General features: G+C 39.4%; 2 long non-coding RNA genes across 2 annotated transcripts; both read right to left on the minus strand.

The window, feature by feature from the left end:
- Positions 1-1,478: 1,478 nt before the first annotated feature.
- On the minus strand, positions 1,479-2,219 carry LOC106340353. Its single transcript, XR_001269368.1, has 4 exons — positions 2,178-2,219; positions 1,838-1,883; positions 1,701-1,756; positions 1,479-1,590 (listed from the first exon to the last, which is right to left on the minus strand). It is a non-coding gene; the product is annotated as an uncharacterized LOC106340353 (long non-coding RNA).
- A 5,851-nt stretch (positions 2,220-8,070) lies between these two features.
- LOC106340354 lies at positions 8,071-9,132 on the minus strand. Its single transcript, XR_001269369.1, has 3 exons — positions 9,006-9,132; positions 8,764-8,922; positions 8,071-8,690 (listed from the first exon to the last, which is right to left on the minus strand). It is a non-coding gene; the product is annotated as an uncharacterized LOC106340354 (long non-coding RNA).
- Positions 9,133-9,319: the final 187 nt, after the last annotated feature.

Raw genomic sequence — 9,319 nt, forward strand, 5'->3', positions numbered from 1 at the left:
CCTCCCATCCACTCATCACCTGACCATAATACTCTCGTCTTATCATATCTATTCTCACCACGACTCACTTACTTTCTCAACCTTCGTAACCCATTAGTTACACCCTAAAAGGCATGCTCCCATTCTTGATTCCCCATTCCGGAACCCTCCTTACATCTCTCCACCACCACTTTACAACTCTTCTGACCACATCTCATCGCCCAACCACACAATATCCGTCCACACATCGAGTGACTACACACCTCTCATCCATTCATCACCTGACCACAATACTCCCCGTACAACTAGGGTCTGACCATATATCTGCTAACCAAACTTCGCCTGGCCATATCTCTTCTAACCATGACTCACCTACTTTATCAACCTTTGAAACCCATTAATTACACTCTAAAAGGCATACTTCTCTGTAACCGTTAGATGTTCTGTCTTTAAGTTGATCTCACGCCTACAAACCATTCACAGAAACTCATATACCTACCTTTATGGTTCACAACTTTATTATTAAATACAACCAAACACTAACTAAGTTTTATTACATCATCTTCTTAAAAAAAACATTGTTGTCTTAAGCAAAAAACAAGGTTATTTTCGTCATCAATAAAACAGTTGTCACTTTTACAGTGTGTCAAAACAATATTGTTTCTTTTAGTGTAAAAATAACTCATAAAGTGTCTTTCACTTTAAGTCGCTCTTATATCTGCACGGTCGTTACTTTTTGGTTGCTCTCCTCTACTACTTATTAATATCTACACGGATTGTATATTAATATTACTTCCATATATGCTAATTCGAACACGTTTTATAAAGAACCTAACGATACAAACGCATCACGAGGATGGCTTATCCCACATGGTAGATCACAAAATGTGTAGAATCCAAAACAAATCTACATAAACGGTACAAGGGATCTCTCTCGTCAAGATAAGTAATCCAAAACAAAGAGCTGATCCACCAATTTCAGAATGCATAGTTTTAAGTTGTATTTTTTTTTTTCTCTGGTCACTATCACCGGATGTAACGTGTTTCCACGCAACGAACGCAAAGTCATGGATTATCCACACGTTATAATTGCCCTCAAATGCTTGTCCAGTTACTACCACCATAACATATGCCTACAAACTCAAACCTAGGATGTCTAATCCATGTACTAGTTTGTTTCAACCACGGGTTCGAAACTGCGGTTCCTTTATCCGTATGACACATCATGAACTCGTCGTAATCAATCAAGAATTTAGGGTTTGAGATTCTAAACCGGGAACATCCAACGTTAGCTCACGCACCATTATCTTGGGATCGATGCTAAGCGAATAAATCTTGGATTTGGATTTTAAGATGAACCTAAACGTCTCCTTGTGGTTGTTGATGAATGCCTTGTCGTCAACACAGAAAAAAAAAGTTGTCAGAAGAGTAAAAAAAATTCAGAATCAACAGTGGATACAATATATATATTTTTCTACCTTGCTGACTCGGGCGGCATGTTTTATCTTGTCCATCTCTTGCATTACGTTCATAAGAGCACGCGTTATATCAAAGCCCAACACATACAGCTCAGCGTAACTCATACCGTCAAGCTCTTTACCAATCATTCGTCTGTAATGAGCACACACACACACCCAATCAGTGAAAAAGACAGGCACAAGCAGCAGAAAATAATATATTTAAAAGGAGGAGGGAGGGGGAATGAATGTTTGTTTACATACTGGCTCAAAAGCAGCAGTCTCTTCTTCTCGATCTTCAAAGACTCGATGGTTAACATCTGCAAGAACATCAGACAATATATGAGAGGCGACAAGACATGAGAGGTGAGAGAATATGGGCAATGAATATCGATACTCACCAGTTCTTCATGGTCATGACTATGCTCCTGTTGGCTGTCTTGAGGGCTGTATCCACAAGAAGATCGGTGATGATTTCATCTTTAGGAAAGAAAATTTCTTCTCGCTCTTCAAAGACTCGATGGTTGACATCTGCAAGAACATCAGACAAACGCAAAATGAGAGGCGACAAGACATGAGAGGTGAGAGAATATGGGCAATGAATATCGATACTCACCAGTTCTTCATGGTCATGACTATGCTCCTGTTGGCTGTCTTGAGGGCTGTATCCACAAGAAGATCGGTGATGATTTCATCTTTAAGAAAGAAAATCTGATAATAGCTCTAAGCCTACTTAATTACCTGAGGCGGAGTTCTCTCGACTTGTTCCTCACAGCTGTTCTTCTACTTGAGAGACGCGCTTGGTAGGCCTAATCCTCTTTCTCGATTTTGTCAGTCCAATCCATCCCCATAACACCGCTCTCCACAATCTGAAACGGGATGATGATGTCAAAATCGGTATATACAACAAAAAAAAAAAAACAAAGGGTTTAACCTATGATCAGAGATCTACACCTGCATGGTTGCGAAGTCATCATAGGCCTGAAACAAAAGGTAAGGAGGGCTTATTAAACAAAGAATTAAAAATCAAACCTATATGATTGGGGAAAAAAAAGAAAGAAAGAACACAACCTTGTCGGTTTGTTCTTCCACAATGAGTAACCCCTGGTTTAACATGCTTTCAAGGGAAGCTAGCTCAGAGTAGCTCAGACCGTTGAGCCCGTCACCATTCAGTTTCCTGGAATAGTAATAATGGTTTTCAGTAAGTTCAAAAAAGAAAGGGAAAAAAGGTTAAAAGATTCTTACTCGTTGGGAATCTGTAACTACTTGATCTCCTCCTGCTGTAAGAACACACACACAACAAGAAAGATTCTTGTAAGAATGAATTAAAAAAAAAAGCAAGTCTTATTTTGTCATTGAACGTCGAGTGCATACCAATTCTTGGATAACTTGTATACACTGGAGCCTTTGTTGTACAGAGCTGCGTGTACATCTGTGGAAGAAGAAGAACAAAAAAATTCAGTCTCACCTGACACTACAAGAAAACATCAAGGATTCTGAGGGAAAAAATCGTCGGAATTTCGTCGGAATTTCGTTATTCCGACGCAATTCCGACGAAACACGTCGTCGGAAATAATTCCTCGGAATTTCTTTTTTCCTCTGAAATCCCTCGGAATTTTCCGACGGAATTCCGAGGAAATAAATTTCCGAGGAAATTCCGAGGATCCCTTGTTTGTCGGAAAAGTCCTCGGAATATACCGAGGTAGAACTTCGTCGGAGGAGACGAGGAGTAGGAGCTATCACCGGCTATTTTATTTTCTTTTCTATTCTAACGTTTTATGGTCTTATTTTCTGTTAATTTTGAACTGAGTTTTTTTTTGGGTTTCTTAATTATGAGTTTGTATTTCTTTTACATGGTTTCTTCGTTTTATTTGGTTGTGTTCTGAGTAGTTTTTAATTCGTATTCAGCTTTGCCTTGCTAGATAAACCAAATAACTATTATTCGAGGAAAGAGGTTATATCAAGTGTTCCTCGGAATTTCCTCGGTATTTCTTTAAAAAAAATAAAAAAAATCAATGATATTCTGTTTCCGAGTCATCATCACTAGATGAATCTGAATCTGGATCTTGGTGAAACTCTCCAATTACTGGTTCATCCTCTACGTGAACGACGGCTTCCTCTCCAAAGTCGGTTAAATCGACTACAAGGCCAACTCCAGCTAAATTTTCTGCTGCACTACAGTTGCCGGATGTGCTTGGTTGTAGTGGGTCTTCCAGCTCAGAACTTCCCTGAACTCGGCCTCTCGGGTTGAGTCTTGTAACAGTAACCCATGGATCATCTCTGTTCCTTACCCGGGGGTACTTGATATAACAAACCTGTAACATTTAGAAAAATTATAAATTAATACACATGATGATGAATCATTCTGAATAATTAACATTTAATTACCTGATCGGCCTGGGAAGCAAGAATGAAAGGATCATAATATTGCAGCTTTCGCCTCGAATTTACTGATGTAACACCAAATGCATCTGTTCTCACACCTCGATCTGGGGTGTTGTCGTGCCAATCACAATAGAAAACAGTACAGCGCAATCCAACCATGCCCAAATACTTGATTTCCAAAATCTCATGTATGTGTCCGTAGTATACATCATCTCCTGATGCAGAACAAACGCCATCATCATAAGTCGTACTCGAACGTCTCCTCTTCTGAGTTGTGAATGCATATCCTCGAGTACAAAATCTCGGATATGACTTCACAACAAAGTTTGGTCCAACGACCATCTCACGTATCCAATCGTCAAATGTTTCACCTCTGGCCAAACCAGCAGACACCTATTAATAGCACATATATATATATGTTATATCAATAAATGTGAATTAGTATAAATATGTGATAAAATATATTTTAATTTGTTTAAAGCACTCACATAAGTAAACATCCATCCAGTAAATTCTCTCTGCTTCATTTCTTCTAGTTCGTCCTCTGTGGCGTATCTATACTCGAACCGCTTTTCTGCCATGAAAATCCTGTATATGATGACAATAATGTAATTAATTAAGATTTAAATTTCAACTTGTTAAAATAAAAATTTGTAAGCTCATTTATTTACCTCTCATATTGAAGAACGTCTTCGCAGTTGGTGAGCAAATATGTTTGCAAATTACTGCGCTCCTGCTCAGTAAGTCGACGGTCCTTTGGTTTTCCGCTAAGTCGTCCAACGTCTGTGAAAATGTCTGGAACCGTAACATGATATGTTGCCCGTTCGCCTCTATCATCATGCCGAGCAGGTCTTCTGTTTTTGGTCTGAACTTCTGCTGGAAAGTAGTACTCGGCAAAGTTTGAAGTTTCTTCATTGATCATCTGTGCGACTATAGAACCTTCCACCCTACTTAAATTTTTCACCATCTTCTTCAAATGGAACATATACCGCTCATACAGATACATCCATCTATACTGCACAGGACCACCAAGTTCCAATTCTCTTGCCAGGTGAATAACAAGATGCTCCATAACATCAAAAAATGAGGGAGGAAATATCTTCTCAAGGTTGCACTGAATCACGGCTATGTTAGTCTTCAAATTTTCAATACCTTCAAGAGTCACTGATCTCGTGCATAAATCGCGGAAGAAACCACTTATCCCTGCAATTGCTTCATGAACATTTTGTGGTAATAGTTCCTTGAAGGCGAACGGAAGGAGGCGCTGCATCATTACATGGCAATCGTGGTTTTTCAAGCCAGTAAACTTTCCTTCCTTTCTGTCGATACAGTTACGCAAATTTGATGCGTAACCGTCTGGAAATTCCACATCGTTTGAAATCCAATCAAAGAACGCATCTTTTCCCTCTGCATCAAGTCGGTATATGGGAAAAGGAGCCCTACCATTTTCATCAACATGAAGTTCTGAACGAGCACATATATCGACTAAATCCAGTCTTGACTTCAAATTATCCTTTGTTTTACCTTGAACATTAAGGATCGTGTTCATGAGATTGTCAAAAAAGTTCTTCTCAATATGCATGACATCTAAATTATGCCTTAGCAGATGATCCTCCCAGTATGGCAGATCCCAGAAAATACTTTTTTTGTGCCAGTTATGTAGTTCTCCAACAGCATCTACCGGAAAACGCTCATGTCCACCGACTTCTGGCGTCCTTTCTGCACCAAAATCTCTTAGTTGTATCTTCAAATCTTTCCCACAAATTTCCGGAGGTGGACTGTCAAACACCCTCTTGTTCTTCGTAAACAAATTCCTACTCCTACGATATGGATGATCAGGTGGTAGGAATCTCCTGTGACAGTCAAACCAACACGTTTTCCTTCCGTGTTTTAGTTGGAAAGCATCAGTGTTATCTTGACAATATGGACATGATATCCTTCCATGCGTTGTCCATCCAGACAACATATCATATGCTGGAAAATCACTTATTGTCCACATTAGTACTGTCCGCATTTGAAAGTTTTCTTTACACGAAACATCGTATGTTTCAGCACCTTGAGCCCATAGTTGTTGCAACTCATATATTAGTGGCTGAAGAAACACATCAAGTGATCTCTTAGGATGCTCTGGTCCGGGAACGAGAATCGAGAGAAACAAAAACTCTCGTCGCAAGCACAAGTTTGGGGGGAGGTTGTATGGTGTAAGAATGACGGGCCATAGAGAATATTGTCTTCCACTCTTGCCAAACGGACTGAAACCATCAGTACATAATCCAAGGTAGACATTTCTTCTTTCATACGCAAAGTCGGGATACTTTGATTGGAAATGCTTCCACGCTTTTGCATCTGAAGGATGTCTGATCTCACCATCTGTTGAGTGCTCCGCATGCCATCTCATTGGTTGCGCTGTGCGTTCAGACAGATACAACCTCTGCAACCTTTCCGTCAAAGGTAAATACCACATCCTTTTATATGGCACTGGAACTCTTCCACTCGTATCTTTATAATGAGGCTTTCCACAAAATTTGCATGTAACCCGCTGTTCATCCGCCCTCCAATAAATCATGCAGTTGTCGCTGCATACATCTATTACCTGATATGATAAACCAAGACCAGCTACGAGTTTCTGAACCTCGTAGTATGAACCAGGAGCTACATTATCCTCGGGTAGAATACCTTTTACAAAATCAGCAATCGCATCCACACAGTCTTCAGCCAAATTATAATCTGTTTTAATGCCCATCAATCTTGTAGCAGATGATAAAGCTGAATGAACATCTCTGCAACCTTCGTATAATGGTTGCTTTCCAGCATCCAACATATCATAAAATCTCCTAGCTTGTGCATTGGGTAAATCTTCCCCTCTAAAATGATCATTTACCATCTGCTCAGTACCTACACCATAATCTACATCCGTTCTAATTGGTTCTTCTAATCTAACCGCTGGCTGAGGTTCACTAGTACTACCATGTTCATAATCAGTTTCCCCATGATGATACCAAATTTTGTAACTTCGTGTAAACCCACTCAAATATAGATGAGTCCAAACATCCCACTCTTTAATAACTTTTCTATTTTTACAATTAGAGCAAGGACATCTTAACATACCTGTTTTTGCTTCCGGTTGTCGGTGAACTAACCCCATGAATTCAGTTATACCTCGTTGGTATTCTTCCGTAAGCAATCTCGTGTTCGGATCCAAATGAGGTCGATCGATCCAAGAACGAAAATAATTTGAAGAAGACATATTTTTTATGAATCAAATTCGTGTGTAAATAGAGTAAGAGGGAGGATGAAGATATGAAGTGAATGAAGAGGAAGAGGAGTGCTTGTATTTATAGTTTAAATCCTGCCGACATACCGAGGAAATTCCGACGGAATTCCGACGGACAAAACTAGTTCGTCGGAATTTCCTCGGAATTTTGTAAAATCCCCCAACGGCTCTCCAACGGCTATAATATTTCCTCGGAATTCATCGGTTTTTTCCGAGGAACACAGTTTTCCTCGGAATTTCCTCGGAATATTCCGACGGACTGTAGTTTCCTCGGAATTCCGTCGGTATATTCCGAGGAAATTCCGAGGAAACCCAATTTTGTGTTTCCTCGGAATTTCCTCGGAATTTCCTCGGAAATTCCTCGGTATATTCCGAAGATTTCATTTTCCGTCGGAATGTCCGTCAGAATATCGCTGTTTTCTTGTAGTGTGAGAACCAAATCAAACCAAACCCTAAGCTATGTCAGATACTAAGATACAAACCCAACAACAAATAACTAATTCAGATTCAATAGCTCTGCCTGAGCACCAAATCAACAAAAACGAAACCAAAATCTAAACATCTGAGAGATTCACCTCTTCATCTCTCTCTCTCTCTTGCTCTTTCTCGTTCGGATGATTGAAGCTTGATGCGAACAGACCTATTTATACTAATTATAAGTTCCTCTTTCCAAAACCCTTCCTGTAATGACTTGAACAATAAGGAAATGTCACACTTATGGGCGAATTGGGCCTATTTACTAACACTCATAATGGGCCGCGAGCCCAACTTAATACAATACAGGCCTGTTCTACTCATAATGCACCTGTTGTTTCCATCGATATATATTTTTTTTAAGAATGAAACATCAGTGCGCCAAAGTTAATTTTTTTTTTTTAAGAATGTTAATATCATTGAAATGAAAGATCAGTCTACAATGTAGTTAATCTATACAAAACAAAACCCTGGCAAAACAAAAAGTAAAAAACAGGGATTTGATAGTTTTTGGAGATACTGAAGAGTTCCGAAGAAGTCCTAAGTAATCCAGAAGCAACAGCTATGGATTTAGATAAGCCATTTAAGCAAAAGGTTCCTGAATTTCTTCATGTGCCTTAGTGCATAAATGGAGTTAATGACCTGCCTGTTGATATCCTTGAACACAACAAGCGGGGGACTGATGCAGTTGTTATGAAGCATTTAAATGAATAGTCCAGGTCCATACTCTAGAACTGAGGTCAATAGGAATGGGGAGAACACAAAGAGAACCAAAGCACCTGATTCAAAGGCTCCATTACTTCATGAAAGGCGGCCAGGAGATCGCTCTCAAAGAGACAACATGGACAACGTTTGGAAACTCATTGACTCCCGTTATGCTCCTAGAGAGGACTACGTTCAAGCTCCTCGTGAACTAGAAAAGATGTCACACCAAAAAAAACATACAACAAGAGAAGCTACGAGAAATCCTTTGCTTCAAGCAGAAAAGTAAAAAAAGAGAGAAAGTCAACTAGTAAAATCTTATCTTCAAGAAAAAAACTCTAGGGAAGAGCACCTACCTACTACCTCTCGTGCTCAGCAACCTGCTCGAGCTCATGTTCCACATAAAGCTGCGACTGCGACTGATAAATCCCAAAAAGAGAAAATCAGTACTTCTTCTCCAGAGCATGTAAGGGAAAGGCCTTTCAAGCTTACCCTTCAAAAGAGATCTACAGAGGACCAAAAGCTGAAAGGAAAAGCCTCTGATTCGGGGAACATATCTGATGAAGGAAGCTCTGCAAAGAAGAGCTTAAAGTTTGACGAAGAGAAGCCTCCACCTATAAGTAAATCGCAAGCGTCAGTACCTGTACTCTCCTTTGTAAAAGAAAAAGAAAAGAGCTGGTATGAGCAGACCCTAGAAGAAGAAGAGACAATGGATAAAGAGATTCTAAACAAACCTGATAAGCCCATGGAGAAAGAACGGAGGAGGATCCTGATGCAGAAAAATTCTAGAGGATTTCTCCTGATAAGCCCATGGAGAAATCATACTTCTTTGTTATGGAATGGAAACCTATAAAGATGAATGTTGAGGATTTACCATGAAAAGCTTCATCAAGGCTACCACCAGGAAGGTAAATATACTGAGAAAGAAAGTTACTTGTAGATGTTGTCAACATCAACATCAATATAGTAATTTTTTTTCTTTTGTCCTTATATTATGCTCAAAAAGTAAAATTTTCTTCTATATTGGTTTTATCTCCTTTCATTGATC

Source organism: Brassica oleracea, chromosome C4 (genome assembly GCF_000695525.1).
Source record: "Brassica oleracea var. oleracea cultivar TO1000 chromosome C4, BOL, whole genome shotgun sequence".
NCBI lineage: Eukaryota > Viridiplantae > Streptophyta > Magnoliopsida > Brassicales > Brassicaceae > Brassica > Brassica oleracea.